The 17,773-nt window shown below is 47.6% G+C and overlaps 1 protein-coding gene across 8 annotated transcripts in view; it reads left to right on the top strand.

Annotated features, from left to right (window-relative positions):
• Positions 1-17,773, top strand: part of SV2B (synaptic vesicle glycoprotein 2B) — a 101,048-nt gene that overhangs the window by 15,754 nt on the left and 67,521 nt on the right. For 2 of the 8 annotated variants that reach the window (XM_074318264.2, XM_019726697.3), the window contains exon 2: positions 4,261-4,381. The exons of 5 other annotated variants lie outside the window; for them this stretch is intronic. The gene's annotated coding sequence lies outside the window, so the exon portion shown is untranslated. Of the gene's footprint in view, positions 1-4,260; positions 4,415-17,773 lie in introns of all 8 variants that reach the window. One more of the 8 variants, XM_019726698.3, reaches the window with a different exon arrangement.

Below are 17,773 nucleotides of genomic sequence, written 5' to 3'. Positions count from 1 at the left end.
AGAGGACTGGTGCCCAGAGAGGTGTCCTGAAGAGGTGCACGGGGAAAATGGGGTGCATTGTGTTGCTCTATACCCATCGCAAGGTGTTACACTTTTCCAGTTGAGGAAGGAAGGATGCTTCCAATCCCTTGGGAAATCGTTTGTCCACGTGACCTTGTGCCCCTCCTTATGGCGCTGGGTTAACACCAGGGCGGGCAAACTGTTTTGGCTTGCTGGTGTGGGTTTGCTATTCTTTCCTTACTGCATTCATTACATTATCAAATTATTATTTATTAAGGTTTAAATGAAACTTTCCAGCCTCAGGGCCCATCTGTTCTCTCTATTTATTCCCTCAGGGAAGTCACGAATCTGTCAGTTGCGATTTTTTTTTTTTTTGTCATTTGCGATGTTGCAGGGTTTTTTTTGTTTGTTTTTTTTTTATTTGTGGCGCCAGTGGTGTGGTGTTTCCTCTGCAGGCTCTGATGCATGAGTCTCCATGCTGGACTCTTGGGGGGATTGTGAAGCTAATGTACCTCCTTCCTCAGGAAGTGAGAAACCCTCTCCTGAGTGCCGGGCTCAGCAGCTGAGTCCCGGTGGGAAAACATGCATCCTTACTTCCCAAAGCAGAGGTGGACGGGCCCACAGGGATTGGGGACATCTTTTAAGTCATGAGACAGCTTTCTGTTGTGCAGAGATGCAAAAAAAAAAAAAAAATATATGTGTTCTTGAAAGGGGTGTGTATGAGTTTGCTAGGGCGGCCATAACAAAATATCGCAGACCGGGCGGCTTCAGCAGCAGACATTTATGTCCTCACGGGTCTGGAAGCTGGGAATCTAACATCAGGGTGCCAGCAGCTTGGCTTCCTCCAGGGCCTCTCTCCTTGGCTTGCAGACGGCCACCCTGTTGACACCTCTTCATGTGTCATGGGGTCCTGTCCCTCTGATTGCACTTATCCTCGCTGCCTCTTTTGTGTGTCCTCAGCTCCTCTTTTTATAAGGACACCAGTCCGATGGGGTCAGGGCTCAGCCTAACGGCCTTTTGTTTTTTGTTTTTTTACCTAATCATCTCTTTAAAGGCTTGATGTCAAAATAGAGTCACCTCCTGAGGCACTTGGGGTTAGGACTTCAACATATGAATTCAGAGGGGACGCAGTTCAGCCCATAACGGAGAGTGAGTGGACGAGGCTATAAACACTTGCTGAGTTTCTGTTCTATGCCGGGCCCTGTACTCACAGGTTCACGTACATTTTCTGATTTATTGAAAAGGATCGTACAGATTGTCCAACAATGATCCCAGGTGACCTTTGTATACTCACTGTTGTGCAACCAGTACAAGGGGTGAGACTTTCCCTTGAAAACTGGGAAATTTAACACCAGGGAATAAAGAGCAGAGTGTGAAAATAAAGTCACCTTGAAGCGAGAAAAGTGCCCCCAACCCACTGAACTGGATTGAATATGAATAATAATGATAACGATAATAATGATAATAAATGACGTTTATTGATGCTTACTTTTGGCTAAGCCTGCGTTCTAAGTGCGTTAGAAATACTACTTATTTAATAGCCATAATCCTAAAGAAAGAACACATCTAACCCTCTTAAAAGGTGCTAGTCAGCCGAGTGTGCATAGAGAAAGGAGCTTCTCAGAAGATGACGTTGGGAGTGCCTTCCAAACACTGCCCCAGAAAGAGGGCGTTCTAGCCAAGAGACTCAAGTATGTCTCTAGCCAAGAGACACAGTAGGCAAGGCGGTGCCTACCGTGGGCACGAGTGCAGCGGGCTCTGAGCTGGAGCCCGGGAGCGGGGTGACTCCTCTGCCTCTCCTTGCTCTGGTCCCGTGTTCCTTAGCATCCTTCCAAAGATGGCTGGGCCTCCCAGGTTGGTCTGCCTGATGGGAGAGGAGGTGCTGGTCATGCCAAGGTTGGGATTCTGCCTTACCTGTAGACTACTCCTTGCAAATAAGCTAGGTTGGCCTTCTGGTTGATATCCCAGTCTGGAACGCGTGGGTGATGGAGACAGATTCATGTGATAGGGCTGATACCTGATTTAGGGTGAGAGCCAGACCTTGGGCTGGGATATTGTGTTTGTTTCCTACTGCTGCTGAAACAAATTACCACAAACTTAGTGGCTTGAGACAATGCACATTTATTATCTTACAGTTCTGGCGATCAGAAGCTGGAATGGGTCTCACTGAGCGAAAATCAGGGTGTCAGCAGGGCTGTGTTCCTTCTGGAGGCCCGAGAGGAGAATCAGTTCCCTTGCCTCTTCCAGCTTCTCGAGGCCACCTGCATTCCTAGGCTTGTAGCCCCTAACCAGCAGCTTAACATTTTCAAATTTCTCTCTGGCTCCGACCCTCCTGCCTTCTTCTTTCAGTAATAAGGATTTTGGGGATTCCAGTGAATCCACTCAGACAACTCAGGATAGTCTCCCCATTTCGAGATCCTTAACTTAATTACATCTGCAAGTCCCTTTTGCCATGTAAAAAACCACACACAAAACAACAACAACAACAATAAAAACACCACAGGTCCCAGGGATTAGGAGGTGGGTGTCTTTGGGAGGCTATTATTCAGCCTACCACAATTCTCCTTACTGAGGTCAGGCATAGCCCTTTAGGAAAACTTCTGGATGATGGTCAGCAGTCTACCTTAGTTATACCCACGCTTAACGTTGGCTGCATTTTTGAAGTTGATCTTTCCTACCTGGTGAGGCACGGAGGGGGCTATTATTACCCCATGTGAAACTCTCATGGGTCACAAAGGCTGAGTAATTTTCTGGGATTCCAGCAGCTCTGACATTTCCATGATACTGTGCTCCCTTTCCAATCCGTTGCATAGATAGGCACATGAGACTTAGTTCCGTTAAGATAAATATGTGGGCAACCATAAGAAGGAATACACTTTTTCCCAGCCTGGTGGTGGGCATGGAGAAAGAAGGCATAGATCAAAGAAGGTTTAGAGCTTCACATGGTGAGCCAGGGTTGCTCTGTCTGCTGCAACAGCTAACATTCCTTGGTCAGTGGTGTCACTCTGCGTTTGGCTTTATCATAAAACTTAATCAACACGTCTGGTTACAAACCACCTCAGGAAGGAAGTAGGAAAATCTCTTATTTCATTAAACTGTTCACTCATGCATTCAGTCATTCGTTCTTTTATCGCTCATGGGAGGGCCTTTGGTGAGTGCTCTGGATAATATAGAGATGTTTACGGCTTGGCTCTTGTTCTCAAGGAGTATACAGCTGAGCGGTTCAGTCTGGTCCTTTGTCCTGTAGGACACATAGCATGGATTTTGGGGTAGAAAGACTGGGACTCTAATGTTAGATCCGTCAATCACTAGCTGTGTGATGTTGGGCAAGTTGCTTAACCTCTCTGAGCTTTCCTCAGTTCCTCCTTCTGTACAATGGGATAATAACCATATGTACCCTGAAGGGTCCTGGTGAGCACTGAACGAATGTCAGGCTTCCAGCTCTGAGCTGGGCCTGTGGCAGATGCTCCTCAGATGTTTTCTACTTTTCCTTCCCCTGGGTGCTCAGCTTTATCTTTAGAGAAAAGTGTGGCTGAGACAGGGCGAGGAGCGTGGGAGTTGAGTTTAAGCATTTCAGGGATGTTCTAACTAATGAGCAGAGGCCAGGCTGGAAATGGCTCCACCGCGCCCTTTGTGTGGCTGACCCGGAATACGCTCTTTGTTTGAGGCTGTCGGGAACTGATTCTCTTCTCCAAAGCCACACGCCCACAGCACTGTCCAGCGCTCTTCTCGCCTCCTCTGGCAGAAAGACTCCGTAGGTGTTTCAAAAGCTGATTGTCTGTCCTGTCCTGATTCTAGGGGAAAAAAGAAGTTCTTTCTATGGAACAAATAGCCTCTTGGATGAGAAAGAAATGAAATACTCCAGAGGTATCACAGGCACGGAATGGGCCCAGGGCCGTCCCAGAAGGGCGTTTGGGTGGGTCGGGAGCTGAGATGTCTGTGAGGAAGGAGCAGCAGGGCATTTGCTCTAAGTGTTCTGCTGGGCTCCGGCATGATGCTTTCCTAGGTGGAGCCCTGCCTATCGGGGTGGAGAAATACTCCCAGGGGTTCAGCAGCGTTATTATGTTAACTCTGCCAAGCTTAGCAGATTCCAGAGTCATTCTTTGAGCTTTTCTTTTTCTCATTTTGAACCTTAAAATGACATGTACTTTATGAACTGTTAGGAACTCGGGAGGAGGTAGTGAATATGACATTTGGTGCTCTGAAAAAGAAGCATATACACCTGTGAAGGCTCTTAATCTTCCTCCGCTTTATCCCAAGGGCTCCAATCAAACCTGAAATTGGGCAGAGACGGCTTCCAGCCTCTGGGGACAAAGCCCATCACCAGCCCTGCTCTGTATCTAGCAGAGATTGTCGGATCTGTTTTCATCCTGTCCCACCAGTGAGTCATCCCCAGAAGCCGTTTTCCCAGAAGGTGGGATGGGAGAGCGGGAGGAGGTGTCAGAATGGGAAAGCTGTTCTGTTCTTTCCTTGAAAATGAACGTTGCAGCTTGTGAGCAGTGAGTTTTCTGTGCGGAGTCAGAAAAGTGAGTAGACCAGGTCGTGACCCAGGGTCTGGAACCCCCACCTCCCCACCACCCGATCGAATGGGAGATCTCTCTTTTAGTTACGTGCAAGTCTCTCGTCCTGCTGCTTTTCTAACAGGCGTGAAATAATCCCAGTGGCCGTGAATACGTGAGATCCCTGGGATCCAGTTGTTCCACAGATGTTTCACATGCCTTAGGGGCAATGCATGACGTGCAGAAATGAGTATGTTGAGGGTATTTGCCCTCAAGAGAGACCAAAATAAATACAGGAGCCCCCCCCCTTGTTTGTAGGGGGACTATGCAAGACCCCAGGGGATGCCTGAAACCACGGAGAGAACCGAACCCCATGTATACTCTATTTTTTCCTATACACACACACCTATGATAAAGTTTATAAATTAGGCACAGTCAGAGATTAATGATAATCGCTAATAATAAAAGAGCACAATTCTAACAATATACTGTAACAAAGGTTATGTGAATGGTTTTGGGGCCATGATTAAGTAAAATAGGGTGATTTGAACACAAGCCCTGTGATACCATGATAGTCGATCTGATAACCGAGATGAGTAAGGGGCAGGGAGCGTCCACAGCGTGGAGATGCTGGACGAAGGGATGCGTCACATCCAGGGCCATTCACGCTCCTCAGAACAGCGTGTGATTTAAAACTTACGAATTGTTTCTTTGGGGGATTTTCCTTTTAATGTTGTCGAGCTGAGGTTGACTGAATTCAGGTAACTGACGCTTCAGGAAGCAAACCTGCCGATACGGGGGGACTACAGGATACAAACGACTATCACAGGAGGGAGGGTGAGATGAAGGTGATGGCAAAGGTATGGATAAAGTGCTGGAGGTGCCAAGAAAGGAGAAATTGATTGTCCGGAGTTGGGATTAGGGGAGGAGGGAGCACGGGGACGGAGCCAAGTGAGATGGCACAGCCAGCGGAAGGTTGCTAAGTTTAGGGGAAGCCCAGAAGTGGAACGTGGCCTGAGTGCCCAGAAGTGGCTGCACAAGTGGACAGAACCCAAGTGGGAGTAACACGTGGAGGGTCCAGTGTGATGGGTCTGGCACAGCTGGTGGCTGCCTGGGAGGTTTGGGGACAATGCTGGGGAAACTGGTAGGCGGTGGGGAGCCACCAGTAGGGTTGTTTGAAGGTGTGTGTGTGTGTGTGTGTGTGTGTGTGTGTATATACATATATGGGCCTAATTCTCTGGTTGGTCTCTTAGCCCTGCCACTTACTAATTGTGTGACACGAGAATGATTTTCCTTGGCCTCTGCTTTGTCATCTGTAAAATGGGGGCAGGAATCGTACACACGTTGGGGTTGTGGGAGAGTCCAGTGGGATGACACACGTGGACTTCTTAGCTCACTGACTGGTACTTGCCAGGCATAGCAACGGGAGTGCCTATTACCAGCCGTTCCCAGGAGATGGTTCTCCCCAGTGGAGGGAGGGAGGGAAAGGAGGGGCTGACAATGGGGGAGGACGAGAGGCCAGCATGGGAAGTGGGGCTGAGGTTCGTAGATTAAGGCAACTGGGAGGGAGGACGGGAGGAGTGTTAGAGGAATGCTGACTTTCACGTTGGGCATTTCTGGGGTTGGTGGACATCGGCATGGGCACGCTCATGGTGTTCTGGCAAATTCAAAGGCAAGGTCAAGGTCTTGTTACGTGGTGATGCAGAAGTGGCTGTTATTATCCAGGGAGTCAGCAGAGGCAGAAGAGAAAAGTACCGTGCATAGAACCACGGAGAACATTCCCATTTAAAATGCAGGTGGGGGTAACGAAAGAGGGAACAAGAGAGAGAAGCAGCATCCAGGAAGGAAGGAAGAGAAAGCCAGGACAGACAGGGTGTCATGGACCCCAAAGCAGGAGAGATCTAACCAAGAGTGGTGTCCAGGAGGATGGGGACCCACAAGAGGTGCCTGAATGGTCAGTAAGACATAAGGAAAGAGACTCGAGGGCGTGCTGCCAGCATGGCCGTGAGAATAACCACCTCAGTTCCGGGAGCGAAGAAATGAGTGTGTGTGAGATGGGGGACGTGGGCCAGTGAATCCAGACATTCTTTCAGGTGATTGGTAGTGAAAAGAACATGTAGACTGAGCAGGTAAGAGCGTCGCAAGTGATGGTTTCAGATAGTGCAATATTTGAGCATTTTTACAGGGTGAAAAAGGGATGGGTGAGAGGAGTAAGAGCTGAAAGATGCAAAGGGAGGAGTTGGTGGATGGAGTCAAGTTTGGGGGGAACATGGGAGGGGTGGGGCTGAGCCCAGGGAATTAGCCTTAGAGATGGGCAGTGGTGCTGCAAAGGCAGAGAGGAGGAGGAGAGTGCAGCAGACGAAGACGGGGACAGTATGAGAGAAAGTTCCAGTAGTCAGTGAACTGGGGGTGAGTGCAGGAAGCAGAACAGTTTTGCAAGTGGGGTGGGATTCACGGAAAAGGTTTGGAACAGCCCTCATGGGGAATAAACGTAGGCGGTAGGGAGCCACCCGTACCTTGTACAAATCTGACAAGCAGGACAGGGGCTCAGTTCATTGGAACCTCTGTATTGGAGGTTGAACGGACAAGTACGTGTATGTGCACATATATGTGTATTCTGTGTGTGCATATATGTATATGTTGTTTATTTTGTTGTTTTTGACCAGGAGCGTTTGGCAGCCGCAGCTATGGGGATAGAGTAAGCAGCTTTATGCAGGGCCGGAAATGGTGGTGGCTGTGGTGCCTCATGGGAACGAGCACCATTCTGCGTAAGGTGCATAGTAAGGGAAGGGAGACAAAAGACTGTTGGGCATCTGATGTGTGCCAGAGCTTGGGAAAGGTGCGTTACCCCATTACCTCATTTACTACTGTCAGAACCCCGTGAGAGGGGCCACATTACTATTCCCATTTTGCAGGTGGACAAACTGAGGGTCATACACGTTAAGTGACTTGCCCGCGGTGACACACAGAATCAGTGGGGGAGTTGGAAATAGACACCTGTGAATGTGTAAGAGCTCGGTATTTTCTCCTATGTTCTGTGCCTGCTGTGTCCACTTGGTTTTAGGGCTGGTTAGACATGGAAGGGCCGCATTTTCTGTTTGGTCAAGCGCACCAGTGAGCAGGGGCTTTGGCTCTAGCATAAAAAACGGTACCATTGAACCACCACCCTCCTCCTGTTCCACTACACTCAGGCAATATATGTGGGGGCTTTTTATTCCCTTTTCGTTTTTTCTTCTTTTTTTTTCTTCTGAGGCTGTCTGCTCAAATGCAAAGAAACTGAAAGTTTCTAACGATGGTCTATTTTGGAGGGAGTGTTAAATTATTCAGACGCAGACACAAATAGAATGTCTCCAGCAGCAAGGACTTCCTGCTTGAACTGGCAATTTGCGGAGACCTGCGGGGGTCTGCAGACCACGACTTCTGGCCAGAGGACAGGAGGGAGGGCTTTCATCTGTTCCCCAAGAGGCCAGTGCTTGCTGGCTGCTGTCCGGAGCTCCATACCCTCCGGTTTCCAGTTCCAGGCTCAGGGTCCTTGGGTAAGGCTTGGCGCCATGGCAACCAGACCATGGCTGGGGCGGGGCAGGGGTGGGTGGGGTTGGGGTGGGTGGGTGGGGAGCTTCTCCTGTTTCCTCTCAGTCGCCTCCACAGGTGGGCCTCCCAGGTATGCAGTCCACCAGACGCTGGAACTGGTGCAGCACGCTTCCGTGGTGATCACACTTGTGGTTCTGCATTTCTCGGAGCTCCAAAAGGTCCACGTGTGCACCAGGGCTTTTTGCAGGATGGTCCCAAAAGTAAGGCATTTCTTAACATGGGACCGGTCCGCTCCTACCTCTCTGCCACTTTCATCTCTCATTCTCCTCCGGGAACTTCTTTGCCTCCTCCGATGAGGATGTTGCTGCAAGAATCCATTCAGGCTTGCTCTGATTCTAGACCTTTCCTGTGGAAAGACCTGGAGGGATGGACAGAGCAACAATGTAGCTTCCACGAAGCATGATTCATTAACTTAGTCTCCAAACCAGGGCACTTATGAGAGTAAAAGTGGATGCTCTTTAACAAGAGGGTCCTCCAGTACACGAGGCATACGCAGGTACTGTCCAGGGCAATTTGGGAGGACGGCCACTTAGAAAGAACATGGGCTTCTGATTGAAATGTTTTGCTTAACTTCAGAGGTCCTCGGTTTTTCTCATGTGTTAAACGGAAACCTACTTTTCATGGTCATGTTGGAGTAATACATATACTGCGCCAGGCATAGTTCCCAGCACATAAATGTTCAGTACATGTTAGCTCTCATTTTCTTCTTTCTTGAAAACAGACAAACCTAATTAAAACAACAGCGGCAGCAAGAACTGTTCCCCACCAAAAATCATTTGTAGGTGGGATTGAATGCCTCCCATTTTTACCGCCTCTTCCACAGCTGTTATTCCAGCTAATTCAGATGTGATATCTTCCTTCTTCAGTTAGCTCTTTCCTTCTCACATGTTTCTAGTCTCTATATTGTGGTCTTTCTGAACCCCCTCTTTTTTTTTTCACTACTACCTCCCAAGGAGACTTTTTAGACATCCCTCCCCCCCCAATTGCTGACCCTACCCTCCTTACCAGGACATTTTACACTATATGTCTGCTTATGGACCATGGTTCTTTGAGGAGCCACAAACCCCTGTGATATGTAAGAACCCTCCCCCTCTTGCATAGCCAAGTTTTGGTCCCTCCAAGAAGTGATTTTCACCCCCCTTGGGGGTGACATAGCATGATCATTTTTTTCTCTTCCCACGCCATCTCAGATTCTCCCACGCGTGGGGTGTGGTGCTTCTCACATGGTAGGAGGGAAAAAACACCACGAAAATCATCAGTAAGCACTCCCTTCTGTTGAGCATATGCTTCAAGCCACACTGTGTAATCCTCACAGCAGCCCTGCAAGGAACATTTTCTTTCATGGATGAGAAAACTCAGGCTCAGTGGGGGTGAGTCACCCACAGCCATGTGGCTGTTGATTGACAGGGAGCGTGTAAGACTGTGTCAGATACGAACATCGAAACCGCTACGCCACACTGCGTCTTCTTTCATCCGCCAGGGAGGAGGGAATGGTGGAAGGAAACCAGCATTCACTAAGCTCCTACTGTGTGCTCGGGCTCCCTCCGGTGCTCCATCAACTTTCATTTAATTCTCATTTAATTTAATCTCTTCATCTCATTTAATTCTCACCTCTGCTCTGTGAGAGGGGTGGGATGTCTCCAGTTTCCCACAAAAATGGGTTTGCGGTGATTGTTTTGTTAATGTTTACACAGCCCGCAGTGCATGAAGGCTGGGTTATTACCTGGCTTGCTCCTAAACCCACTGTGTGTCCTTAAGAAACAGAGTCGGCAGGAGGAAGTGCTCTGAGCCGCTACCTTGCAGCAGGCTGAGAGAACCTCCACAGTTGTAGCTTCCTCCCATGGACACTTTTGTATGCCCTCAGCACTGCTCCCCTTCCCCAACACACACACTCAATTTTTTTTTTGGTGAGGGGGACGTTGCACAGTTAGGTATGAAGAGATGTATAACCCATAATGTTTTGAAAACTTTGTAAATATCACTACTTTCACAAACGCCTGGGGTTCCGGGAATCCCAGATGAAATCCCTGGTCTTGGGTAGAGCACAGAGTGAGCTGTGTTCTCGGGAGAGGATTGAGCAGGATGGCTTTCAGGCAGTCACAGGTGGACGGTGTGGTGTCCGTGTGGAGCTCAGATCAGGAGGGAGGAACGGAGGGACCTGACCTCAGAGGGTGGGGAAGGTGTGACGCCGGGTTAATGCACCTGATAACTTCAGAGGTGAGGAGTCAGTTTGTGGGGTTTACTCTCTAGGGGCGTTTGGTGTATTTTGAGGGGAGCACCTTTATCTACGTGCTGACTCTAGCCTGCGGAGCACCAGTGGGGGGTTGGGGGGGCTTTGTTCCAGACAGAGAACTATGCAGTGGAATCAGGGATCATGGGGGCGACCGTCAGCAAGCCCCTGACATCTTTCATTTCCTCATTGGCCCGTTCGCTGAGCCCACCAGACCTGACAGCCCGGTAGAACCAATGCTGGCTTCCACACCCTCCAGGAAGGAAGCTCCGGATCCGGTAGGCAGACTGCCTTTTTAGTTGTCATCATATGTGTCTCTCCAGGAGCAGAAATGGCTGCCTCCTTCCCTGGGGGAGGCAGGGGTGGTGACAGCCAGGGCTGGCTGGCTTTCCTGCTGCACTGAGAGTCATCTGGAAGCTGGCTCGTGGGGCTGCAGAGCTGGCAGTGATGAAACTGTGTGTGTGTGTGTGTGTGGGGGGCTTTGGCCGGAGAAGCGAGATGGCTCTAGGGGGCGAGGAGTGGGGGGCGAGCTCTTTCTGCCCTCCTGGTCACAGGCTGCGTAACCTGACTCAGGGTGTGGCAGATTAGGAAAGTCATATCTGCTCCTCACTGAAAAACTGGACCTGTGCTGAAGACAAATCTGCAGGCAAACCTAAAGTGCCTGTGTCTGATTTTCAGAGAATGGAAATCCCAGCTCGTAAACCAATTGTTGCAATGACTGCAACTTTGCCGAGCCTCAGTTTCCCCAGCTATAACATGCGAGGTCGGTATTTTTTTTCTGGTTCTATAAATTTAAAAAATGGCTTTATTGAAAAGTTGAATATGCTGTGGAATACCCCTGAAGACTCTTAATTACGAAACACCCCAAACATTAATGAGTGTTTAGACCAATGTTGTATCAGAATCTAGCCAGCTCAAACATTTTGAAAATTGTGTGAATCCAAATGTGTGATTGAAGGTCAGGATAGCATTACCATGTTGACCACAAAGCTATTACTTATTTTTAATTTATAATTAGTTGTTAACTTATTTTAAAACTTATTTAATTACTTAATGTAACTATTTATATGTTACATATAAATATATATACATTGTATAGAATATAATATTTATAAATAAATAACTTACTTAAATTAATTTTTACTCATGATTACTTATCCATTTTTAATGGATACAGAGTCAACCAATGACTAGTGAGTACACATAAGCCAGGCAGGAGATGGTGGGTGAATTAGTTGTGCACTTTCCTTTAGCCTCAGACATCTTACTTCTAAAATTTAATTCCAAAAATACAGTGGTAAATATAGGAAAGACATGAAACCCACAGATTCACAATGGCACTCAGAGCAAAACACCTCGGTCACTTTTGGAAGATGCTGGGGAACCAACTTCTTATTTTGAAAACTGGTTAAGAAAGAGAGAGGATCGGGTGTCTCACCTTACCTTTCCCTTCTAAACTGCCTCTCAGGACAGGCAAATAGTAGATATGGGGAAGTTCCTCTTCTTCTTGGAAGAATTCCAGCTACTAAATGAAGAATTCCAGCTTCTAAATAGAATTAGAATTTCGTAATTCTGAGTTGTAGAGTCTAGGTGACGATTGCCCAGAAGAAAGACAAGATTTGATGGACTGCTTGACAGAAATACCATAACACTGAAGTATCGGGTGTGTGTGTGTGTGTGTGTGTGTGTGTGTGTGTGTGTGTGTGTGTGTGTGAAACCACAAAAGACAACCCGACCTGAATGAGCAAGAGCAGTAATGTCCAGTAGAACTTTCTGTGATAGTAGAATGGGTACCAGGTAATTGTATAAAGTCTAACAAAAGTCATGCAGCAGTTATCCATTAAGAAGGATTTTAAAATAACGTAAACATGCCTTTTAGCATTTTGTGTAAAACATTTCCTATCCCAAAGGTCTGGTGGTTACTCCCCGAGAAGCAGGACAGAAATATCACCTTTTGAAAAGAGTCTTTAATTAGACGTTTGCCTCTCCTGTGTATCAGTTTGTGGAATTGTCCAAGTTCACAAACACTTTTGCCTGGAACTGGTCCTGAGTTAGCGCTCGCTCGTTTAAACCACTCCTGTCTGTTCTCTTTCATCGCCTCCAAAAAAAAAATATGGAGAACATGGCTGATGTTGTTTCTCTTTCCCCACTGGCCTTCCTGAACTAACCAGACTGGGTTTGGGGCACGTACTGGTATGTCTGTGGCTTTATCTCTGCTGGTGTGCGTGAGCTTTTCCTGAACAAGTTCCTGGCAGACCCCACTGGCTGTTTATCACCTCTGTGTGAAGCGTAACAGGATGGGCCCCTCGTTAATTACAGCCTTGCTAGGAGTTGATAAACATATGGTGGACTGTGTCTCTCTGCTTTCTTATGGCCATGGGCACCAAACAGAAACCCATACAGCCTGAGATGAACATATGTTAACGCCAAGATTCCCCACATTTCCCCCAACTTCTCTTAAAAGTGGAGCTATTATTGTGATGGCAGCTAGCAGTGCTATAAAGCGTTAGGGTGGTACTTCCTGTACCTGAGAGTAGCATAGAATCACAGTGTTCCTTACACCCCACTTCTGGAACCGGCTACGTTATTTGGGGACCTTTTTCTAAAAAGTCTTTTTTGCACCTTATTCCCAAAAGAATTTACTTGAGCAGGTCTGCATTGAGACCTGAGAAACTCCCATTTGGGAAGGTTTCTTAGGGTATTCTGATGTACAGTTTGAGTTTGGAAATGCTGGACATTCGAGTGAATGTTGCAAGATTTTCCAGATCTTTTGCTGGTGCCAGAGAGGGTCTTCTGCAGATGAGGGACATGCTGTTCTTTAGGAGAACTTGACATTGTCAGAAGCCTCTCTGCAATTTTCTCCTCCACCCTAAGCCCCCTCCAGGTGAGTCTGTCTGGGTGCTTGGTCAGGAGCACAGACAGCTTCTGCCATAGGGCCTGTCAGGGTCATTCCAAAACGTATTTCGTTCCACTCTTCTAACCTAATTCACTTCAAAACCATTTCTTTTCTTTTTTTTTTCTTTTCTTTTTAAAGATTTTCTTTTAGAAGTCTTATTATTATTATTATTATTATTATTTTAAGATTTTTATTGGGGAAGGGGACAGGACTTTTTTTTATGGGGGAACAGTGTGTACTTCCAGGACTTTTTTCCAAGTCAAGTTGTCCTTTCAATCTTAGTTGTGGAGGGCACAGCTCAGCTCCAGGTACAGTTGCCATTGCTAGCTGCAGGGGGCGCAGCCCACCATCCCTTGTGGGAGTCGAACCAGCAACCTTGTGGCCGAGAGGACATGCTCCAACCAACTGAGCCATCCAGGAGCTCAGCGGCAGCTCAGCTCAAGGTGCCATGTTCAATCTTAGTTGCAGGGGGTGGAGCCCACCATCCCTTGCGGGACTCGAGGAGTTGAACTGGCAACCTTGTGGTTGAGAGCCCACTGGCCCATGTGGGAATCGAACCGGCAGCCTTCGGCATTAGGAGCACAGAGCTCCAACCGCCTGAGCCACCGGGCCGGCCCTAAAACCATTTCTGATAAAACATAAAGTTCAGGATATGTCATTATGTTTCGTAGCCTGCAATTTGGGTCTTTTTAAATATGATTTCTTAGGTGAAAGCAACAAAAGCATGCTACCTCGTAATTGCAAATGAGGCTTCTCTTTCTTCCATGTCAGATCAGGGCTAGCGGTTGGCAGTTCCCCGCAGTTAGGGACAGAATGGGTTGGCTTGCTCACAAGGGAGGCATTTGGGCTAAGGCTATAGGGCCACTTGGTTAGGATGTTGTGAGCATTGGGATTTGGATGAGAGGTTCCCAAATAGGCCTGTCCATCAGAATCACTGAAAATCCAGATGCCTGGATTTTCTTGATATCCAGACATATTTCAGTATGTCTCAGAGGCCCTTCAAACGTACCCCCAGGTGATTCTACGGCATACCTAGGCTTGGTGACTGTTGGAATAGGTTGCCATTAGCACCCCTCTCTCATGAGAGTCTATGAATCTTGTCTTCTGTTATGGGAGGAAGAGTCATAGTCTTCCCTGCCTGTATCTTGTGAAGCCCAAGGTTCTATTTATGTGGGCAGTGATGACAGGTCTCACACTATTTATCGTTCCTCCTTGGAGAAGACAGAGTACCGAGCTGCTTTATAATATCTGTTTGCAGAGTCTCTTTGTAATGGAAAATGTTACCTCCTCCAGTAGTACTTGTTGACGGTGCCAGTGGGCCACACACATGTCACTTGGGAGAGGCTGGATAATGTTTATACACCTGCAGGAACCTCTAGCTAGAGGGATCAAGATGGAGTTCGTAGTTGATACCCTAGTTGTTGTTTTTTTTAAATGGAAGAATCACCACAAGACTGAGGTGGTTTGGGGGAGTACAGCATACTTTAAGGAGGAAAAGAAAACTTCTCAGGAAATTTGATGGAGAATGTGTATTTTCTGGGCCATGGAGAATATACTGCCCAGTATTTCTCTAGTTCTTGGGTTGAAGTTTTCACGGATTTTTTTTTTTTAAATTATTATTAAAGTATCAGTTCATTCTTTCCCAAATAGATGGATGCTGGTGATAAATAACGAAAACATGTCAAATGCTAGGAAGATGACACTTTTCCTTCCTCCTGGATAGAAGCCCCATTTAATAATTGAGGCACCCATCTTTTCTAGTGGCAGAGGGTCTTTCCTTAAGGGAAATGTAATATGGACAAGGCTGAGAGAGCCTTTCTGAGCCCACGACCAGCTCCAAGGCATTGAGCACTAAACCGTTTGCTTCTCCACGGAGGGGTGTCTTTCAGGCAAAGATACAGGGTACAGGGGTGGTGCCTTTCTCCACTTTCCTCACTTTATTCTGTGATGCTGAGCCTTCCGTGGCAGCTGGCCTGTTCCTCATTTTTTAACTAGAAAGGCTGTCTAATTAACTCGAGCCTATTTCTGCTGTGTTAATTAATGTGTGCATACATGAGGTTACTGTTCTCCCTTAAGGTGTGATGGAAAGGAGCGGTAGTCACCGAGAGTTTTAGCAGCTGTAGCAACTGGCTCTGGGAAACAGTCACATTGCAAAGCAAGGCACGACACTCATTCTACTCGATAAAGTCCACCCGGGTCCAGGGTATAAAGAGTGGTCCCCAGACTCCTCTAGGCTGTCATTTGAGGATGATGAGCAGAGTGACAGGGCACTGTCCACTGAAATCGCTCGCCCCGTAGCGAGTGTGTGGTCTTTGGGAAGTCACTTAACCAATCTGAGTCTTGTTTGCTCCCTCATACATGGGGCACAGAACACCTCATTTTGTCAGAATTAATTGAGACAATATTTGGGAAGCTTGAGACACGTCACTCAATTCATGAGCCTACAAGTTGTCTGTGAGTTTATCCTGTCAGACGGTCAGCCCCTCAGGAGTAGAGACTGTCCTATTTAATTCATGTCTCCCATGCCTAGTAACTGTAGGAACTCATCCTTATGAAAAGAATGAAAGCCGAGTTGCTCTCATTTGATTAGTAACCGTCACGACAGCACGGTGGTTAATGTGGGGGCGGGGACACATTTTTTCAGCCCTAAATCTTAACACGTCTCTGTACCTAACGGGCTTTGGGTCCATCACTCAGACTTCCTCAACCTGCCTGGCCCAGGATTGGGCTTTCCAGGCCACAAAGGCTATCCTGAGACCTGCGCTGCCCCTTCCTGCGTGGTCCTTCTGGTCTGGGAGTCTTCTGTAGCTCCCTGAGATGCAAGGTAGATGCAAAAGTTTGCAGAGATGCCTCCCCACTTAGTTGTCAGATGGGTTATCAGAGAGGGAGAGAGAGAGAGGCCACAAGTCACATAACTTTTACTGCAGTATGTTGTTATAATTGTTCTATTTTCTTATTAGTTATTGGTAATCTCTTACTGTGCCCAATGTATAAATTAAACCTTATCATAGAGATGCATGCATAGAAAACTAGTAATGCTATAGGGTTCAGTACTCTCTGTGGTTTCAGGCATCCACGGGGGTCTTGGAATGTACACAGCATGAATAAGGGAGGGTCACTCTGTATGCTTCTGCACTTGTTGTGAAGACTCACATCCAGGCCAGTGGCAGCAAGGTTTTTTTTTTGTTTTCCTGATAGAATAATTTGCACTGACCCTCTGTCTCTCTTGCTCTGTCTCTCTGCTTCTCTCCCTCTCTGATAAGATGCATGCAGCTGGCAGTTGGTCAACAACTCTGCCCAGTTTGCTGATGAGAAATTGGCTGAGAATGATTAAGTTCAAGGTTGTACAACTGGTTAGTGGCAGAACCACAATTTGCATCTCAATCAGTCTGACTCGGATTCATGTGCCCTTAACTGCTGTGCTGTGACAAGGCAGAGAAGCATGGGAGGTAGCCTCTGGGTTTCTGGAGCTGGGCTTCCTGGGGCTTGAATCATGGCTCTGCTGTGTGACCTGAGGCAAGTGGCTAGACCTTTCTGTGCCTTAGTTTCATCCCCTCTAAAATGGAGCTAAGACTAGTACTCACCTAATCGAGTTTCAAGGTAAGTAAATAAGTTTTTAGTATGTAAAGCGCATAGTAAATAGTTCACAAAAGTAATTTTCTATCATTATTTCTGAGCACAGGGAGTTTGGGTGCTTGGACTTTTGAAGTGGTGGCAGGGATGTCTTGAATATCTGGGCCAGGCCGCCTTTCTGCCACTGCAGTAACTCTGGCCGCAGCCTATGCAGTAGACTGCACTCGACATCAGACACTTTACACTTGCCCGGTCTGCCGGTTGCAGTCATGTGTCAAGTTGGCAGCTAATTTTCTCAGAGCACTGGCTTGGAATGGGACCCAGAGGCTGTGCCTGTGGTCGTAAACCACACAGATCCAGCTCAAATGGCCATCATCTCTCCTCGTCATGACATGGATGGTGCGGGGAGAGCAAGCGATGGCTGGCACAAAAAGCCCTCTGGTTAACCCATACAGGCCCGTTCCGCTGCGTTGCGCTCTCTTTTCTTGTGGCCTATGGACAAAAGGCCTGTGGCTTCACAATGTTCCAGGGAGTATTGTAAAGTTCTTGGCTGTTTGTGAATCTGTCTTGCTCCATGGATCAACAGCTGAGATAACTGAAGACATCTGCGGGGGGGGGGGGGGGGGGGGACGGGCCTCCTTGAATCACCCCCTCTCCACGCCTGCATCATCTTTCCAAAATAGCAATCTGATTGTGTCACTTCCTTGCTTAACACTCTGCAGTGATGAGACTTTTTGGGGTGATAGAAATCTTGATGACCATGATTGTGGTGGTGGTTAAATGTCAAAGCTCATCACACTGTATGTTAATATGGCATCATTCCGATGGACGTCACACCTCGGTAAAATCCATCAAGAGCAGGGAAAACACCAAACTCCCTCGCGGGTCATTCCGCGCTGGGCACGAGCGCCTCACAGGTGTGGAAGACACAGCCCAACCTCTCTGAGTCACACTGAGCACGTCTGTCCCTTCTTCTGTCTCCAG

The sequence above is a fragment of the Rhinolophus sinicus genome, chromosome 13 (assembly GCF_057876585.1).
Source record: "Rhinolophus sinicus isolate RSI-liver-muscle chromosome 13, RSI-T2T, whole genome shotgun sequence".
Lineage (NCBI taxonomy): Eukaryota > Metazoa > Chordata > Mammalia > Chiroptera > Rhinolophidae > Rhinolophus > Rhinolophus sinicus.
The sequence above is the reverse complement of the archived record's forward strand: the minus strand, read 5'-3'. Positions and strand labels throughout refer to the sequence as shown.